This window comes from Nicotiana sylvestris, chromosome 4, assembly GCF_000393655.2.
Source record: "Nicotiana sylvestris chromosome 4, ASM39365v2, whole genome shotgun sequence".
In the NCBI taxonomy this organism is placed as follows: Eukaryota; Viridiplantae; Streptophyta; class Magnoliopsida; order Solanales; family Solanaceae; genus Nicotiana; species Nicotiana sylvestris.
Window position 1 is genome coordinate 170,957,668 of NC_091060.1, and position 20,163 is coordinate 170,977,830.

Sequence of the window (20,163 nt, forward strand, 5' to 3'; positions counted from 1 at the left end):
TACACCACATGGTTGATTAATGTGGTCCCAGTGCCGAAAAAAGACGAGAAAACCCGAGTGTGTGTTGATTATCGGGATTTGAACAAAGCAAGCCCCAAGGACAACTTTCCATTGCCAAATATCCATATTCTTGTTGAAAACTATGCCAAACACGAGATATAGTCTTTCGTGGATTGTTATGCTGGGTACCATCAGGTTTTGATGGATGAAGAAGATGCAGAAATGACGACTTTCACCATACCTTAGGGAACTTACTATTATAGGGTCATGCCATTTGGTTTGAAGAACGTCGGGGCAACTTACATGAGAGCTATGATTTCCATCTTCCATGACATGATGCACAAGGAAATTGAGGTGTATGTGAATGATGTGATCATTAAATGCAGAACGCATGAAGGCCATGTGCGAGATTTGAGAAAGTTCTTTGAGCGTCTGCGCTAGTATGACTTGAAATTGAATCCAGCAAAATGTGCATTCAGAGTTCCATCTGGGAAACTTCTGGGGCTTATAGTCAGCCAGAGGGGTATCGAGCTAGATCCAACAAAGATAAAGTATATTTGAGATTTTCCACCTCCGAGAACAAAGAAAGAGGTCATGAGTCTGCTAGGAAGATTGAATTACATCAGCAGGTTCATTGCTCAGCTGACTACCATGTGTGAGCCTGTATTTAAGCTGTTGAAGAAAGATGTGTCTATCAGATGGACGGATGAGTGTCAAGAAACTTTCGACAAAATCAAAGAATATCTGTCAAATCCACCAGTGTTGGTTCCGCCCGAGCTTAAGAGACCTTTGTTCTTATACCTGACAGTCTTGGAAAATTCTTTTGGTTGTGTCCTAAGGCAACATGATGTAACCGGGAAGAGAGAGCAAGCCATATACTATATGAGTAAGAAGTTCACCAATTATAAAGCCAAGTACACCTTATTGGAAAGAACTTGTTGCGCCCTAACTTGGGTCGCCCAAAAGCTTAGACATTATCTGTTGGCCTACACCACATATCTCATAACCAGAATGGATCCTCTAAAGTACATATTCCAAAAACCAATGCCCACAGGAAGGGTAGCAGAATGGAAAGTGCTGCTCACTGAGTTTGACATTGTCTATGTCACTTGCACGACGACGAAAGCTCAAGCCTTGGCGGATCATCTAGCTGAGAATCTGGTTGATGATGAATACCAACCCCTAGGTACATAATTTCCGGATGAGGAAGTAAATTCAGTTGAAGTAATTCCAAAAGACATCAATGCTTGGAAAATTTTCTTTTACGGAGCTGTAAATGCAAAAGGTGTCGGGATTGGGGAAATTTTGATTTTGCCCACTAGTCAGCACTATATGGCCATAGCCCGACTTTGGTTCTTTTGTACAAACAATACTGCTGAATTGAAGCCTGCATTATGGATATGAATATAGTAGTTGACATGGATGTGGAAGAATTGTTAATCATGGGAGATTTTGACTTAATTATTCGGCAAGCTCAAGGTGAATGGGAAACTCGAGACATCAAGCTTATCCCATACAGGCAACATATGAAAGATCTTAGAAAATAGTTCAAGTCCGTCAAGTTCAAGTATATTCCTCGATTCCATAATGAGTTAGCTGATGCACTAGCTACTTTGGCCTCAATGTGGCTGTATCCGGGCAATGTCCATATTGACCCGCTGGAAATCCAATTTCGAGAAAGACATGGTTATTGTAATGCAATTGAAACAGAACCAGATGTTTAGCCATGGTACCATGACATCAAAAGATTTTTGAAAACAAAGGAATAGCCCGAGAAGGCCAGTGGAGATCAAAAGAGAACTATTAGGAGGCTTGCCAGCAGTTTCTTCTTGAGCGGAGAAGTCTTGTACAAAAGAACTCCAAATCTGAATCTTTTTGAGGTGTGTAGATGCCCAAGAAGCTGAAAAGATCATGAACGAAGTGCATTCAGGAGTATGTGGGCCCCACATGAACGGATATGCCATTGCAAAGAAAATCCTTCAGGTAGGTTATTACTGGGTGACCATGGAAACGGATTGCTTCAGCTTTGTCTAGAAGTGCCATTAGTGTCAGATACACGGTGACCTGATTCATGCACCACCTTCAGAGTTGCATCCTATGTCAGCACCTTGGCTATTCGTTGCTTGGGCTATGGATGTCATTGGGCCAATCGAGCCGAAAGCTTCAAATGGGCACAGATTCATCTTGGTTGCCATTGATTATTTCACAAAGTGGGTCGAAGCAGCCACTTTCAAAGCCGTCACCAAGAAAATGGAGGTGGACTTTGTGCATTCCAATATTATTTGTCATTTGGTATTATCACGACCTAAACCGATGGGCCACAACGGGCACTCGGTACCTTACTCAACCGAGTACCGACATAACGTATCTTTTCGTATCATGTCATCATAGGTAAATGAGACGGAAAGGCTACTGTAGGATAACTAGAATAATACATGTAATACCAACTTATACATAACACATATGGGCCTATACAACCAAAATAATCACTCGTATACTAAACATAGGCCGACAAGGCCATACAAACTTTCACGTACATGACATCTGTCTACAAGCCTCTAAGAATATATAATATCATAAAGGTTAGAACAGGGTCCCGCCATTCCAATTAATACATGTACTAATCATACTGACCAAAGAAGCAACTCCGGAGCAAATGGAGTGCACCAACATCTTTCGCGGAGCTGATAACCTACTTGGAGGACTCTCGATCTGTCTATCGGGATCTGCGGGCATGAAATGCAACGTCCCCATGCAAAAAGAATATCAGTACGAATAATGTACCAAATATGTAAGGACATAAGTAAGTACATAAAAGACATGGAAGAAATATAGAGTAAATGACTCAACCTGTAAGTCTGGATAACTCTGTAAATCGTGAAATACTTATAGTGTCATGCATATGTGTATGAATGTCATGTCGTGCATAGGTACATGTATTCATAACATCATCAAGCCTCTGAGGGCATCCTATCATATCATCCCGACCACTGTGGACAAAATCATCAATGTATACCAGCTGATCAGGTGGTGGTGCGTATATAACGCTGAACCTTTTCCCATATCCCATATATATATATATATATATATATATATATATATATATATATATATATATGTGTGTGTGTGTGCATATAACTTCGTCTAGGTATGTGTCAATGTACATGTATAAATGAATGCAATGCATGAGAAGTACGTTAATAAAACCTCTCGAAATGTCAAAAGATCATTATACCTCTGATTAATGTCATGAAACAAACTTTATCAACTTGCGTATTTGTGAGACTCATGAATAGATGATAGAATAATAAGACATGGAATTCAAGAACATAGACATCTCTAATACTTCTATGAATAGAGTCATTTATGAAATTTGTGCATTTTCTCGTTTCGTTCTTGTCGTATAGATCATGCCAAAAAGAAAGAAGGGATAGCCTTAACATACCTGAGTCGATTCTCTTAACAATCCTCTAACACACGTTAATTGTGACAAAACACAGAACAAGTTGTATAAAAAGCTCGAAGCAATAACGTTGCTTATGCAAAGACCATCTTGGCTGAAATTTTTCCTTAAGTGATTAGAATTAACGTAACTTTGAAATGGGAAGCTTGAATTAATCTCTTAGAAATGATGTTACTAAGGTATGGAAAATTTTGTTTAAATTCTGAGAGATTATAATTGTCATTCATAACAAAAACTTTAAGAGGGTTTACATTACTGAAGTTTATGAAAAATGTTTGTGAGAATTTTTTCATAAGACATTGTAGTTATTATTCAATTCTTTGTAGATGGCCCCACAATTAAGCTTGGTGTCAGACTTCTTTCTCAAAATGTGACACCTTACAATATTTAATGCTTAGTCATTTAAGTGTAAATGATGATTGCCACGTTGGGGAAGGGTTAAATCTTATTCCACTTTTTATTTAATTACCTAATAATTAATCAATTACCCACATAATTAAGAATTTTCTCAAATTACTCAAAATACTACTCACTTTTAACATACCTTGTACACCTTATTATCATGGTCATATAGTACCTTGTATGACACACAAATACCGGGTATTATAGCTCGGATCATATTTTATCCCAAATTGTCAAGCTTCACAAAACTCATTTTCTTCGATTTGCTTACCCTCATACCTTTACAAATTTACTTATCCCTTGTTTAAAATAGCATAATACTTGTTACCTCAAAATAATCCCATTCCCGAGCTTGCGTCGATTAACTTTACGATGAAACCTTAACGTCCAAAAATGCGGGATGTAACATCTCATTCCTGAGCTTTCATCAATTCACTTATAGCATACTTTCATGTACGGAAACATGGGGTGTAACAGGTATTCCTAAAACTATCATTACTGACAATGCTACAAACTTGAACAACCACTTGATAAGGGAGGTATGCGAAAAATTTAAGATTACGCATTGGAATTCTACCCCTTATCGGCCCAAAGCTAATGGTGTTGTTGAAGGTGCAAACAACAACATCAAGAAAATCCTCAGGAAAATGATTCAAAGTTCTAGACAGTGGCATGAAAAGTTGCTTTTGCATTATTAGGATATCGCACAACCGTGCGCATATCAGTTGGGGCCACACTCTATCTATTGGTTTATGGCACTGAAGCCATAATACCTGTAGCAGTTCAGATTCTTTCCTTTTGAATCATTGTTGAAGCTGATATCGAGGATGATGAATGGGTCAAGACCTAGTTGGAATAATTAACTATGATTGATGAAAAGTGGATGGCCGCAGTTTGCCATGGGCAAGTGTACTAACAAAGAATGACTCGTGCCTATAACAAGAAAGTGCGGCCTAGGAACTTTGAAGTGGGGCAACTCATTTTGAGATGTATTCTCCCACATCATGAAGAAGTAAAAGGAAAATTTGCTCCAAATTGGAAAGGTCCTTACGTTATAAGAAGAGTGTTGCCAAGATGAGCGTTGTACTTGGGAGACATTGAAGGAAATGATCCTGAAACAGCTGTCAATACAGATGCGGTCAAGAGGATTTATGTTTGACCCTTTTCGCAACTTTAATACACTCCGATTGGGATGGAGAAGGATTTCATTCTCGCTACCCAAACACTACTACTCCTTGCAAACCCTTTGACCTGGTTCCCTTTTTCTTTGATTACTCTCTTTGGAACCTGAAAGTTATGTTATACAAAAAAATGATGAAAAGAGAAAAAAAGAAAATAAAAAAAAAGTTTCTTGAACTACGTTCGACTTGATTCTGAAAAGATACGTAGGCAGCCTCTGTCTAGAGTTCAGTCAAACCAAAACAAAAATTCAAATTCCCCCAAAAGTGAAATTGGGGCAGATGTTATAATATTTCGGCAATGGTTTCACTTGAAAGGTTCTAAAAGTTGTAATAAAGTCCAAATTCTTTTTACCCAAATTCTTTTCAAGTCCTTCCGATCAATCGGCAAGAATGTTCAAGAATTGGAGGATACAATCACTTGGATCTGATACAATCAAAATGAGAGAAATAAAATGAGAGAGTCTTAGTGAAAACCCTCACGGGCGCCGTAAGGCGATGGTAAAAATGATGAAAATTAAAACAAATAAAAAAGAAGAAGAAAGAAAGAAAAGGAAGAAAGTCAAAATCATGGTAGTATAGGGTCTCCAATCCCTAGCTGCATTTTCCAACATGGGGTCTCCACTCCCTAGTTGATTTTATTTTAGATATAGAGTCTCCACTCCCTAGTCGTTTTTCCAACATAGGGTCTCCACTCCCTAGTTGATTTTGTTTTAGACATAGGTCTCCACTCCCTAGTTGTTTTTCCAAAACAGGGTCTTCACTCCCTAGTCGCTTTTCCAACATAGGGTCTCCATTCCCTAGTTGATAATTTTTCAACATAGGGTCTCCACTCCCTAGTTGATGCTAACATAGGGTCTCTACTCCCTAGTTGATGATTTTCCAACATAGGGTCTCCACTCCCTAGTTGATGATTTTCCAATATAGGATCTTCACTCCCTAGTTGATGCTAACATAGAGTCTCCACTCCCTAGTTGATGATTTTCCAACATAGGGTCTCCATTCCTTAGTTGATGCCAACATAGGGTCTCCACTCCCTAGTTGATGATTTTTATACATAGGGCCTCCACTCCCTAGTCACTTTTCTAACATAGGGTCTCCATTCCCTAGTTGATGCTATTTTAGACATAGGGTCTCCACTCCTAGTCTCTTTTCCAACATAGGGTCTCCACTCCCTAGTTGATGATTTTCCAATATAGGGTCTCCATTCCCTAGTTGATGCCAACATAGAGTCTCTAATCCCTAGTTGATGATTTTCCAACATAGGGTCTCCATTCCCCAGTTGATGCCAACATAGGGTCTCCACTCCCTAGTTAATGATTTTCCAACATAGGGTCCCCACTCCCTAGTTGAGGCCAACATAGGGTCTCCACTCCCCAGTTGATGATTTTACAACATATGGTCTCTACTCTCTAGTTGATGATTTTTAGACATAGGGTCTCCACTCCCTAATCTCTGTTTTCCCAAGGGTACACAATCCCGACCTTTTATTTGCTTTCAATAATGAAGTAGTATAGAGTTTTATTACGAATAACTCATGAATTTTCCTAGTAAAAACTAGGGAAGAAAAATTTCGTTCATTCATTTGTTTTGGTGCCTGAGCAAGTTATACCTCGAGACACAGGGTTTGAGATAATCAAGAGAAGTCTTAATCCAAAATAAAGAAAAGAAAAGAAGTGAATCCAAAGTGCAGAAGCGGAGAAAAGATGTTGGACTGCTCAAGACCTGACTGAAGTCACAATCTTTGCATGTCCCGTCTTGATCCGAAAAAGTCGTAGAAGAATGAACTAGCACCTGCAGCTGGCAAGCATCAAGATTCAGGTCAGAGTCTGCGAGGGGAACCAGCCAAGACTCAAGATCAAGCTTCAGAAGACTTATAGATATGAATCTTGTAACTCATAGCTGATAGGCTTAGTTAGTATTTTTCATTTATGACTTTGGTGTAATAAGGATCTCATCAAGCAGTAATAGCAACAATAGCAGTGAATTCACAACCTCTTGGTAGTCCCAACTACTAAAACTTCCAGAACTACACTAACCTGATTCCTTTACAACCAAGGATATGTAGGAAACCTCCGAAGTAAGGTTCAGTCAAATTTTTTCAAAATGCTTCCCATGGAGTATCCAAACGGAAAAAAATTGCTCATAATTATTCACTTTATCTTTGCCTGAAAACCCTTCGTGTTTTCGAGCAAAGAGCCAGCTTTGAACACGTGATTTTTTTTCGAACTAAAATATTCCTACATGATTCACAAAATATGATTTTTTTAATTATTTTAATTTTTTGTAGAATTTTTAGGAATTTCTTGCTACTTGTTGTTTGCATGTAGTTGCATGTTTAATATTTTAAAATTGCAAGAAATACCACAAAATGTCAAAAAGTTTCATGCATTGCATTTTAGTTTTCTATTTGCAATAAGTTGTTAATTAATTGTATTATTAAATAAAAAAATCATAAATATTGGTCATTTTTACATTTGTAGTTTTAGTTTTAAATTAGTAATTTTCTTTCGTTATTTTTAAGTTAAATTAATTGTTAAAATATTAGAAATATTTAATTAAGTTTATTTCACAAATTAGATTTGATTTAGGACCTAAGTTAGGTTTTAAAATAAAAGAAAAAGAAAAGAAGAAGGAAAAAAAACAAAGAAAAGGAAAAGGGGGTGGTTTGGGCCAGCCTAATTTTTTTTAAAACAAAAAATCCACCCCAGCCCAATTCCCACTACCCAAAAATCTTGTCCAACCCCTCACTAATTCAAACGATGTCATTTGGCGTGTTTTGATATGGTTCGTTCAAATTCTCCAATCCTACGGCCTAGAACTAACTCCCCAAATCCTTAAAAATGTCAAAAAACCCCTGATAAGTAGAGATTTTGACTGCTTATTTCCTCTCTTTACTTGCGTTTTAGCTCAAAATGCTTAAAGATATTCCCGAAAACTAACAAAATGTGCTTACATGCAGGATTGTTGGAAAACGAGCCAAATAAGTCAAAATTAACTCATAAAGGAGACAAAAGTGAACAAGAGCCAAAACTGGACAAAGAGGCCAGCAGTGCGGCCGCAGAATGAGATTTAAAGAGGTGGTTATTGACAACTTAGACAGTGCGGACTGCACAAAAACTATGCGGCCGCAATCATTATTATGCGGTTCGCAAGATTGAAGAATTAGAGAATTGATCAAAGTCCAAAAGCTGAAGAGTGTGGGCCGCATCACTTTTGTGTGGCCGCAAAATCCATGCGGTCGCAATCACTTTTATACAGACCGCAGAAGACCTCAAGTTCCAGTCCCAATTTCACAGGTGTGCGGACCGCACCAGAATTGTGCGGCTGCATAAGGCCATTTTGCGGTCCGCATCAGAATTATGCCGCCGCATAACCTCCGTAGGGGTATTTTTATCAGATATTTTCAGCTTAGTATAAATATAACTTTTTATCATTTTTAGGTTAAATTTTGTTTGCAGGGGTGCACCTAAATGTTTTTCTTTACTTCTTTGAGTAAAATTGTATTAGATTGATCTCTTAACATTAGTTTTTCTTTGTTTAATCTATGATTATGCATTCTACCTTAATTTCTTTTTGTATTTCTTTATTTTCTATGAGTAGCTAGATCTTTAGCTAGGGTTGTGACCCAACCCTAGTGTAGGTACTTAATGAGTATTTAATTTTAGGGCTTGTTTGTGATTGAGTTAGTGATATCTAGCCTTGTTTATGCTTAAATTATAGAATTAATGGTTGCAAACATTGATTCATGCCTTTTTGACCTAGTCTTTGCTTGAGAAAGAGAGACTAGGTTTAGGAAAAATTGGCTAACAAGGAATTGGGGTGAATTCAAGAAATTGATAGCCCCAATTAAATGGTCAAATCTAGAGATAGTAAGACCTGACTTGAGCATATATCACTTGATTTGTGCAAATATCCACTTGGGCTTGAGAAAGCCAGATCAGGCAAAATCACTCAAACTACCGAGATGTATAGAGTGAGCAACTGCGTGTATTTGCTATACCTCAAATCCAATAAATTAAACTTGTCCTATAGTTTACAACCCGTTAGGAAGCCACCTAGGTAGAAGTCACGACCCTAGATTCCTTTATCAGTTAAAAAATAACTCTAAACCCAAACTATTGCCCTTTAGTTTTATCTTCACATTCAATAGAGTAAAGTAGAAGTAGTACACCAATCAATATTGTAGAAGTACAATTTAAGCCAAAACTTGCAATCAACTTAGATATACACCTAATCCTATATTCTAACTCCCTGTGGATTCGATCCCGACCTTTGTTGAGTTATTATTGCGTCGACCGCATCGCTACTAATTGTGGTGTGGATTTAGCCGAGATCACCCCCCAAACCCTAAAGACCACTCCCATAAATCTCTCTCTCACCCCTGTCTCTCACCACCTTCCGTCGCGGACCAGAAATCGCCTATGGTGGCGGCGACACCCCAAACTACCCCAAAATTACACCACACACTCCCCATCTTCCTCTCAACCCTAATCCATCACCAATTTTTCCAAAATCTCCACCAATATTCTCCAATTTTAAATCTCAGAAATGCTAAAACCCAAATTTTTCTCTTTTTAATTTGTGAGCAAATTCACCCGTTTTGACTAAAGATTTATATTTGTCAATTGTTCTTGACAAGAACAATTGGTTAATGTTGGTCTTGGGTCATTCGAAGTTTATCGGATTCCAGCCAAGTCACCACTGACCAGCCAAGCTTCGTCGCCATCGTCGTTCGTTGATACACATCATTTGTCCACTCATTTTTGGCAAAATCAGTATATTTTCCCTTTGGTGAAATATATAAATGGACCCTTTAAGTTGTTCCCAATGACTAGACAAATACTTCAACTGACCCCTTTGCCATTTAGACACTTCAAGAGGTTATTAAGTATGTCAAGTAAATACATGTTGCTTATGTGGCATGTGCGTGTTTGCTACCAACATTTTGGGCGCGTGAAGTCATTTTGCAAGCTCAACACAAGCTCAAATAGCAGCTTCCATGGAGACGGATTGTAACAATGGCTGCTCGACCAATATCTTCAATTTGCACAATTCCAACATTAGAACAAAAAGCAAGTTAATCCAAACTAACACCTGATTACAGTATAGTAATGCCTTCTCGTTAACAGATTTAATCTGGAAGTCAATCCAATTATTTTGATCTGAAAATTGGAGGCCAAATCGATTAAATGTTCAAAATCTTTATTGAAAGCTTCTTTGTGAAGCGAAATCTACAGATTAAGGATGATTGCAGCTTATTCAATAAGCTTTGGTTCGAAGTTTTTGAAGTTTGTTCGAAGAAGACAAAATTTTTGGGTCTATTCAAAGTCTATTCGAAGAAGATAGGTTTGTTCGATTTTTTTAGGTCTGCTCAAATTTTCTCGATGAAGTCTGTTCGACCACTGATGCTGGGTTTGTTTAGATTCTGTTGAAGAAGATAAAATTTCTAAAATTGAGTTTGAAGAATCATAGCCTACCCTTCATCCCTACTCCTCAAAGTGTAGCCAATTCCAGCTGCTTTTAATATTTTGGGATTGATTTGAGAAATGCCATTGGGGACGCGGATGGGAAAGCAAGATGGTTTTTTTTTGGGGGGGGGGGTGGAGATTGGCGTTGGTTTGCAAAAGTTTTTTTCCTTTAAATGTATTTTTTTTATAATTATATGTATCAAATATTTATTACAAATTACATGTGTCATTCTTTTATTGGTTTATTTACTACATCACTAGTAAGTGTAACTTACGCAAATGTTTTGCTGGGTGGGAGTGCTTACTTGACACACTTAATAGCTTCTTGAAGTGTCTAAATGGTAAAGGGGTCAGTTGAAGTGTTTGTCTGATCATTGGGGACAACTTAAATGGGTCGTTTATGTATTTTGCCTTTCCCTTTCCCTTTTTTCTTGTATCTTTTTCTGTTTTTGGGATCACTAGTCAGGTGTTGATTATTGTTTTGATTAGTTCAATCAAAATAGGATTATTTAAGTTAATTTCCTGATCGATAGTTTAATCGCATGTGTTTAGATTAATTGAATCAATTTTAATTAGTTCAGTAATCTAGTTAGGTGAATTAGTCGTTTGTTTCTATGTCATTTGATCTTTGATTTGGTTTTTGATTTGTTGATTGCTGATGTTGAATGTAAATTGGAATCATAAGGGTTGAAGGGGTAATAATAAAAACCTTAAGGGGGCTAAAAGAAATAAGAAAATGAAGGATTTTGTCGGTTTAGCTGTTGAGAAAGTTCTAGAACAGAGATAAGAGACTAAAATATAATAAAACAACATTAGATCAGATTTTGGGGTTATAAGGGTTAAAATGAGAAGTAAGAGGGTTGAAAAAATATGAGTAAATATCTAAATGGACAGATGTCCCAGCAGCTGTCCATTTTCTATTAAAAAGATATTTTCCCCCTAAATTTTAGGGACTGCATTTGTCAGATTATTCCCTCACCCTTTGCCTATATAAGAGGCCTCATAGTCCCTTCACTTGACACAATTCACACACGGAAAACACTCTCTACACTTCAGAATTTTTCTTTCATTTTTACACTGATTTTTGCATTTAAAAAGGAAGGATGCAGAACTTTCTAAATTTTACACTCACTCACACAAAATTCAGAAGTTCTAGTTTTCTTTTAACCCTTGGTCTTCTTAAGTTGGTTCTTGAGCTGAAGTTGAAGTTCATTTCTGGAGTTTCTTCATTGCTGTTTTTCCTGCTTACCTGTTGCTTCTTTTTCTAAGTATGCTGAGTTTCCTCCTTTGGTTTCCTAACCTTTATTTGGTCTCAGTTTGTGATTTCTGCTTTAGGTATGTTAATTTTCACTCAGATTATAAATGAAGATTTAAATGTTTGTCTCCATGGCTATATTCAATCTCATGCCTTATCTTTAAGGTATATTGTCATATATGCCCTATCTCTGCCTTTCTTTTAGTGATTATTTATGTTTATTTGTTGTTTCCTAGAAAAAATAAAATAATTATTAGTTGTTCTATGTTTCGAAGAATGTATGAGATATGATTAAGTATGTTGAAACTTGATTCTAATCTATATGTTGTTTTCAATTAGAATGGTAGCTTTGTCTATTTTGGCCATCTCAAGTTTAAAGCTACTCATTTTCAGAATTTGAACTTGATTCTTACGAATAGATAAAGGGCAGGAGACTACTGAAGCCAGTAGGAAGATTTATTATGAATGTTTGGTGGTATAGAGATTTTAGTCATAGCTCTGAAGTGGATTACTGTGTTGAATTTTAGTAAAGATGCTTACATAAGTGTTGATCTGTATAAAGGAGTCTATAAACTAACATAATTCATCTTGTTTTTATATTCACCTTCAGTTCTCTTAGAATAGCAAGCTTTGTAATAATTTGTTCTTCAAAACAGTTATTCTTTCCTCATTTATCCGATTGTTGTATGATTTGTTGCAAGACATCTATCAGATGAAGCATGAATAGTCTATTAATTGATTACATGTGATTTGAATATGAGAATGTTTGTTTATATGGTAAATTGGGCTCCAAATGAGCCTACTTAGTAGACAGTTGAATATTCCCTTGTTTTGGGCCCACGCCGGCTCATGAACGAGATAAAGCTTATTTGTTTTAGAGCCAACATGGAATATCTGATTTCTTTTATCCATTATTGAACGAAAAACTCTAAATGCCCCTCCCCAGTAATTCTAAATTTATATTACCAAGCACATGAAGCATGGACTGTTCCTCCTTTTTTCCAAAAACTGTGCAATTTTTAGCATTTCCTAAGCAACATATAGCTAATTCCAGGTTCTATCCTGATAGTCTAAAATCACATAATAAATAACTTATAGATTTTACTTTAACCCCGAATAAAGTATAGGAGAATAAACAACTTATGAACATCTGTAGAAATACTTTTAAACACGTATTTAATCAAGCTACGTGATTATGTACACGATCGCGTGATATGGTTACGGTTTCAAAATGAATACTCGTAGAAATACTTCTAGGCGCGGTTTAAATTATTATTGTGATTGTGTACACGTTCGCATGACATAATTACGATTTTCAAAATTAAATCGAGGTATGCGTTCGCGCAACTTTGGCCAAACAACCTTAATAATAATAAAACGCAATTAATTGTGTACACGTTCGCATGACATGATTTTAGTGCCCCAAATAAAATAGGTTTACATACATGTAATCCGTTTCAAAATTAAATCCATAACGCCATAATTAAAAGAGGTAAAAAGGATAAATGTACATAGGTTCTAAAATGAGTAATTAAACAAACTAATTAATCCAGGTATGATTAGAGCGACTGTGCTAAAATCACGAAACTCGGGAATGCCTAACACCTTCTCCCGGGTTAACAGAATTTCTTACCGAGTCTTTTTTGTTCATGGACCATAAATAAGAGTCAATTTTCTCGATTTGAGATTTAAAATAAACCGGTGACTTGGGATACATGAATATCCCAAGTGGAGACTCTGAAATGAAATAAATAATTCCATTTCGATATTAATGTCACTTTAATTAGAAAAACTCCCCTACCCCCTACCCCCGAGAAAAAGGAGGTGTGACAACCACATGTATAACAAAACCTCGACTGTTATGACTGCTAACCCTGAAACTGACCATATCGATCTGAGTAACCACCCTGAAAGCTTTGGAGCGGAGGCACACTAATAGGAGCTAGTGGTGCACTGTAGGCTAGCTGGTCGGAATAAGACATATGAGGGCCACGGCCACTTGAAGCATTGTGGGAGATCCTATTGTTGTAGATCGTGTTTATCGTTCGTGTGTGGTTACCATTGGGAGTCTTGAGACTAGTATAGATCTTCTACTTCTCGATATGGTAGATTTTGATGTTATCTTGGGTATGGATTGACTGTCACCTTATCACACTATATTGGATTGTCACGCCAAGACAGTGACCTTAGCCTTACCGGGGTTGCCTCGATTAGAATGGAAGGGAACTCCTAGCTATTTTACCAGTAGGGTTATCTCTTATATGAAAGCTCGACATATGGTTGAGAAATGTGTCTAGCTTATTTAGCTTATGTTCGCGATTCTAGAGCGGAGGTTCCTTTGATTCAGTCTCAGTTGTTCGTGGGTTTCCAGAGGTATCTTTTTGCAGACCTGCCGGGGATGGAACCCAATAGGGATATTAACTTCTGTATTGATTTGGCTCGGGCACTCAACCCATTTCTATTCTGCCATATCGTATGGCCCCGCCAGAGTTGAAAGAATTGAAGGAGCAGTTAAAAGATTTGCTTGATAAGGGCTTCATTAGACCTAATGTCTCGCCCTAGGGTGACCGTGTTGTTTGTGAAGAAGAAAGATGGATCGATGAGGATGTGCATAGACAACCGGTAGTTGAACAAAGTCACCATCAAGAACAAGTATCCATTACCGAGGATTAATGACTTATTTGATCAACTTCAGGGTACCAAGGTGTTTTCAAAGATTGATTTGAGGTCTGGCTACCATCAGTTGAGGATTAGGGCATCCAATGTCCCTAAGATAGCTTTTCGGACTCGATATAGGCGTTATGAGTTTCTAGTGATGTCATTTGGGTTGACAAATGCCCCAGCAACATTTATGAATTTGATGAACCGGGTGTTCAAACCCTATTTGGATTCCTTTTTGATTGTGTTTATTGATGATATCTTGATCTACTCTAGCAGCCGAAAGGAGCATGAGCAGCATTTTCGAATTGTACTTTAGACTCTAAAAGACAACAGTTATATGCTAAATTTTCAAAATGCAAGTTTTGGTTGGACTCAATCGCTTTCTTGGGGCATGTTGTATCAACAGAGTGCATTCAGGTAGATCCTAAGAAGATTGAGGTAGTTCAGAACTGGCCTAGGCCCACTTAAGCTATGGAGATACGGAGTTTCATGGGTTTGATGGGTTATTACCGTCGGATTGTGGAGGGGTGTTGTCTATAGTAGCCTCATTGATCAGGTTGACCCAGAATGGTGCCCCGTTCAGATGGCCAAACGAGTGTGAGGCAAGCTTTCAAAAGCTCAAGACTGCTTTGACTAGGCATCAGTGTTAGTGTTGCCCACAGGTTCAGGATCTTATACGGTATATTGTGATGTATGTTGTATTGGACTTGGTACAGTATTGATACAGGATTGAAGGGTAATTGCATATGCGTCGCGGCAGTTGAAGGTTCATGAGAAGAATTATCTGTTCATGACTTAGAGTTAGCAGCTATTGTTCATGTGCTAAAATTTGGAGACATTATCCTTACGGCGTGTAGTGCGAGGTTTTCACAGATCATCGCAACTTGCAATACTTGTTCAAACAAAAGGATCTCAATTTGAGGCATATGAGGTGTTTGTAGCTATTGAAAGACTATGATATCACCATCTTGTATCATCGCGGGAAGGCCAATGTGGTGGCCGATGCCTTGAATAGAAAGGCAGTGAGTATGGGTAGCCCTGCGTACATTATAGTCGGTGAGAGACAACTTGCTTCAGATGTTCAGTCCTTGTCCAATCAGTTCGTTAGGTTGGATTTTTCAGAGCCCAGTCGTATTCTAGCTTGTATAGTCGCCTGGTATTCCTTGTTTGAGCGCATCAGGGAGCGGTAGTATGATGACCCTCATTTGTTTGTCCTTAGGGATACAATGCGGCACGGTGATGCCAAGCAAGTTACTATTGGAGATGATGGAGTTTTAAGGATGCAGGGTTGTATTTCTGTGCCTAATGTAGATGGACTTTGTGAGTTGATTCTTGAGGAGGCCCATATTTTTCGGAATTCTATTCATCCGGGTGCCACCAGATGTATCAAGACTTGTGGTAGCATTATTGGTGGAGAAGGGTGAAGAAGGACATAGTTGCATATGTAGCTCGGTGTCTAAGTTGTCAACAAGTAAAGTATGAGCATCAGAGACCTGGTGGTTTGCTTCAGAAGTTAGAGATTCCTAAGTGGAAGTGGGAGCATATCACTATGGATTTCGTTGTTGGACTCCCATAGACTCAGAGTAAGTTCGATGCAGTTTGGGTCATTGTGAAAGGGCTAACCAAGTTAGCGCATTTCATTCCTTTGGCAGTTACCTATTCTTCAGAATGGTTGGCTGAGATCTACATCCGCAAGATCGTTCATCCTCACAGTGTGCCTGTGTCCATCTTTTCTGATCGAGGTACGCAGATCACCTCGCACTTTTGGAGGGTAGTATAATATGAGTTGGGCATGCAGGTTGAGTTGAGCACAACATTTCATCCTCAGACGAACGAACAGTCCGAGCGCACTATCCAGATATTGGAGTATATGCTTCACGCTTGTGTTATAGACTTCAGAGGTTCTTGGGATCCGTTCATGCCTCTTGCGGAGTTTTTCTACAACAACAACTACCAATCGAGCATTCAGTTGGCTCCCTATGAGGCATTATACGGGAGGCAGTGCCGATCTCAAGTCGGATGGTTCGAGCTGGGGGAGGTTCGGTTGTTGGGTACAGATCTGGTACAAGATGCCTTAGATAAGGTCAAGATTATTCAGGATCGACTTTGCATAGCTCAGTCCAGGCACAAGAGTTATGTCGACCGTGGAGTTCGTGATGTTGCATTCATGGTTGGAGAGATGGTATTGCTCCGAGTTTCACCCATGAAGGGTGTGATGAGGTTCGGAAAGAAAGGCAAGTTGAGCCCTAGGTATATCAGACCTTTTGAGATTCTTCATAGAGTGGGTGAGATGGCTTACAAGCTCACATTGCCATCTAGTTTATCAGCAGTCCATCTGATACTCCATGTGTCCATGCTCCGAAAGTATCACGGTGATCCGTCCCATGTGTTAGATTTCAACTCTGTCTAGTTGGACAAGGATTTGAATTATGAGGAGGAGCTGGTAGCTATTCTAACCCGGCAAGTTCGTTGGTTGAGGTAAAAGAGTTATCCTTTAAGTCGAGTGCAGTAAAGAGGTCAGCTCGCTGAGGCAGCTACATGGGAGTCCAAATCGGAGATGCGGAGAAGATATCCATACATTTTCACCAGTCCAGGTACTTTTCTATGTCCATTTGAGGATGAACAGTTATTTTAGAGATGGAGAAGGTGATGACCCGATAGATCATCTAAAGTTTTATAGCCTAACTCTGTGTTTTGAAGCCTCAAATACCTTATTTTAGCCTTCCTCGATTTGTGTGCACAGTCTGGGTATTTTTCTAATAAATCTTTCATGTTAAAAATTGAACAAATATGAAAAATTTCCTTAAAAATCCATTTTGAGTTGACTTTGGTCAACATTTTGAGAAAACGGACTCGGATCCGTATTTTGACAGTCCCAATGGGCCCGTCTTCTGATTTGGGACTTGGGCGTATGCCTGAAATCGAATTCGGAGGTCCCTAGCTCGAGTTATCGTATTTTGTTGAAAAATTGAGGTTTAAAGGCTTAATGAATCTAAAAGTTTGACCAATATTTGACTTTATTGATATCGGGTCTGTATTTTGGTTCAGGAACCTGGTATATGTCCACTACTATATTTATGAATTGTCTGTCAAATTTGGTGAGAAACGGAGTTGGTTTGACGTGATTCAAATGTCTGGTTGTTAAAACAAAAGTTCATGAGTTTTCTTGAAAATTTGATTTGATTTGGTATTCAATTCGTAGTTCTAGGTGTTATTTTGGCAATTTGATCGCGCGAGCAAGTTCATACGATATTTTTGGACTTGTGTGCATGATTTGCTTGGAGCCCCCGGGGCTCGGGTGAGTTTCGGATAGGCTACGAAGGGAATTTGGACTTAGAAAACATAGTTGGTGCATCTGGTTCTGGTACTGGTCTCTGATCTCTCAAATGCGGGGTCAGTGTTCACAATTGCGAATTACCCAAAGTCCTGTCAAGTTCGCATTTGCGAACCACTTCTTCACATTTGCGAAGAAGGCCTGGGCTAGCAAGGATCGCAATTGCGATCAGGAGGTCGCATTTGTAGGGAGACCAGAGTTCGCATTTGCGAACATTTCATCGCAAATGTGATAAAAGTAGAGGTGTGAAGACTTCGCAATTGCGAGGTATTTTTTGCATTTGCGGGGGTCGCAATTGCGACATCTACAACTGAAAATATATGAGTTAGATGGAATTTTCTCTCAGTCTTCAAATTTTTAAAATAAGAAAATCCTAGAGGCGATTTTCCCAAGGGCCCTTCTTCCCCAATCCATTGGTAAGTGATTCTAACATATTTTCTTTCAATCTTTCATTATACTTCATAAGATTTCAACCTAAAATCTAGTGTTTTCATGGTGGAAATTGGGGGTTTGGGTAGAATTAGGGATTTTTGTAAAATTGAGATTTAGACCTCAAATTGAGGTCGCATTTCAAAACAATTACATAACCGGGCTCGGGGGTGAATGGGTAATCGGATTTTGGTCCAAATTTCAGGTTTGGACCAAGCGAGCCCGGGAGTTGATTGACTTTTTAAATAATAACCTAAATTAAATCTTTTGTAATCGTGGGTAGTTCCTAAGGCTTAATTTGAGCCGTTTAATTGGTAATTTGCTAGATTTTATTGGTTCAGAGGCTTGTTTGAAAGGCAAAGATGTGGTTGAGCTTTGAGTTAATCTTCAGAGTAAGGTAAGTATTGTGGTTAACCTTTATTTGAGGGATTAGGAGTTGTTTGTCTATTTGCTACTTGTTTAGATGTTGGGTACAACATATATGTGAGGTCACGAATACTTATGCATTGTTGTTGGGTTAAAGCATGCGGGTGAGACTTATTCCTCGTAATTTATTGCTTATTTTGATCATGTTATCCATGCTTAGACTATTTACTTATTAAAATGATTGTTCTTACCGCGTTTATGGGTTTCTGTGATAATTGAGTATTGTTTCTAAAATTGAGGTTGGTATTGTGGAACCCTTGTGGATATAAGGCTTGTTCTTGTTTATTCTATCTTCTTGTTGCATGTCCATTGTTATATGGTAAAGGAGAGTGTTAATGCACGAAAGATGACGTCGTACCATATTTGAGTATTAATGCACGAAGGGTGATGTCGTGCCATATTGTGAGAGTTAATGTACGAAGGGTGATGCCATGTCATATTTTGAGAGCTAATGCATGAAGGGTGATGTCGTGCCGTATCTACTGATTTATGATGAAAGTGAGAGTAAAAGCACGAAGGGTGATGCCATGCCGTATTATTGTTTCATTGTGAGGTTGAGATTAAAATCACGAAGGGTGATGTCGTGCAATTTTATTCATTGTGTTTATCTGTTTTACTGGTTGAAGGCATATTGACTGTTCTGGTTATCATTTCTGTTGTAATCATCATATCTTGTACCCATTTCGCATATCCCCTTCAAATTGTACATGTTTATCTTTTATTTGTTGTTATTTTGTACGTATATTGTTATCAGCACAAGTTATTTACATGGGTGTTTTGTCGTAGCTTCGTCACTACTTCATCGAGGTTAGGCTCGACACTTATGGCGTACATGGGGTTGGTTGTACTCACACTACACTCTGCCTTCTTGTGCAGATTTTGGTATTGGTCCCAGTTGCCATTGAGGTGCATTATCTCAGATCCGCTGACTTGGAAACTCGAGGTAAATCTACTGGCGTCCGCAGACATTGAAGTCCCCTTCCATTTTCCCTTATTTACTGCTCGTTTCATTCGAGACAGTTGTACTTATTTCAGACTCTGTTTGTAGACAATTCTAGAAGCTCATGAATTGTGACTCCGGATTCGGGTTGTATTGATATTATTAGCTTTTTATGTTATTCCACACTCAGTTTTAGTTTCATTTTGGCTTAATTGACTTTATTTATTGAAATTGATTAAAATTGCTTAAAGATCCTCTAATGTTGGTTTGCCTAGCAAGTGAAATGTTAGACGCCATCACGGTCCTGAATGTGAGAATTTCGGGTCGTGACAGTCCGTCCACTCTTTACGGCAATTTCTTATTTTCTTAAGAAATGAACTATTTTCCAGGGGAAATATACAAATAGTATTCTTAGAAATGTTATTTAGAAATTAATCAGTATTTAATTTGTCCTAAAAATTTTAATTTCAGGACAATTTAGGATATTTTTGTCCTGAAAAACTAAAATTCAAAATAAAGGCTAATTCCTAAATAGAAGCCCTTTGAGTGGCTACCTGATGACATTTCTACCTCTTCTCCCCTATACTGACATCCAAACGAAGTT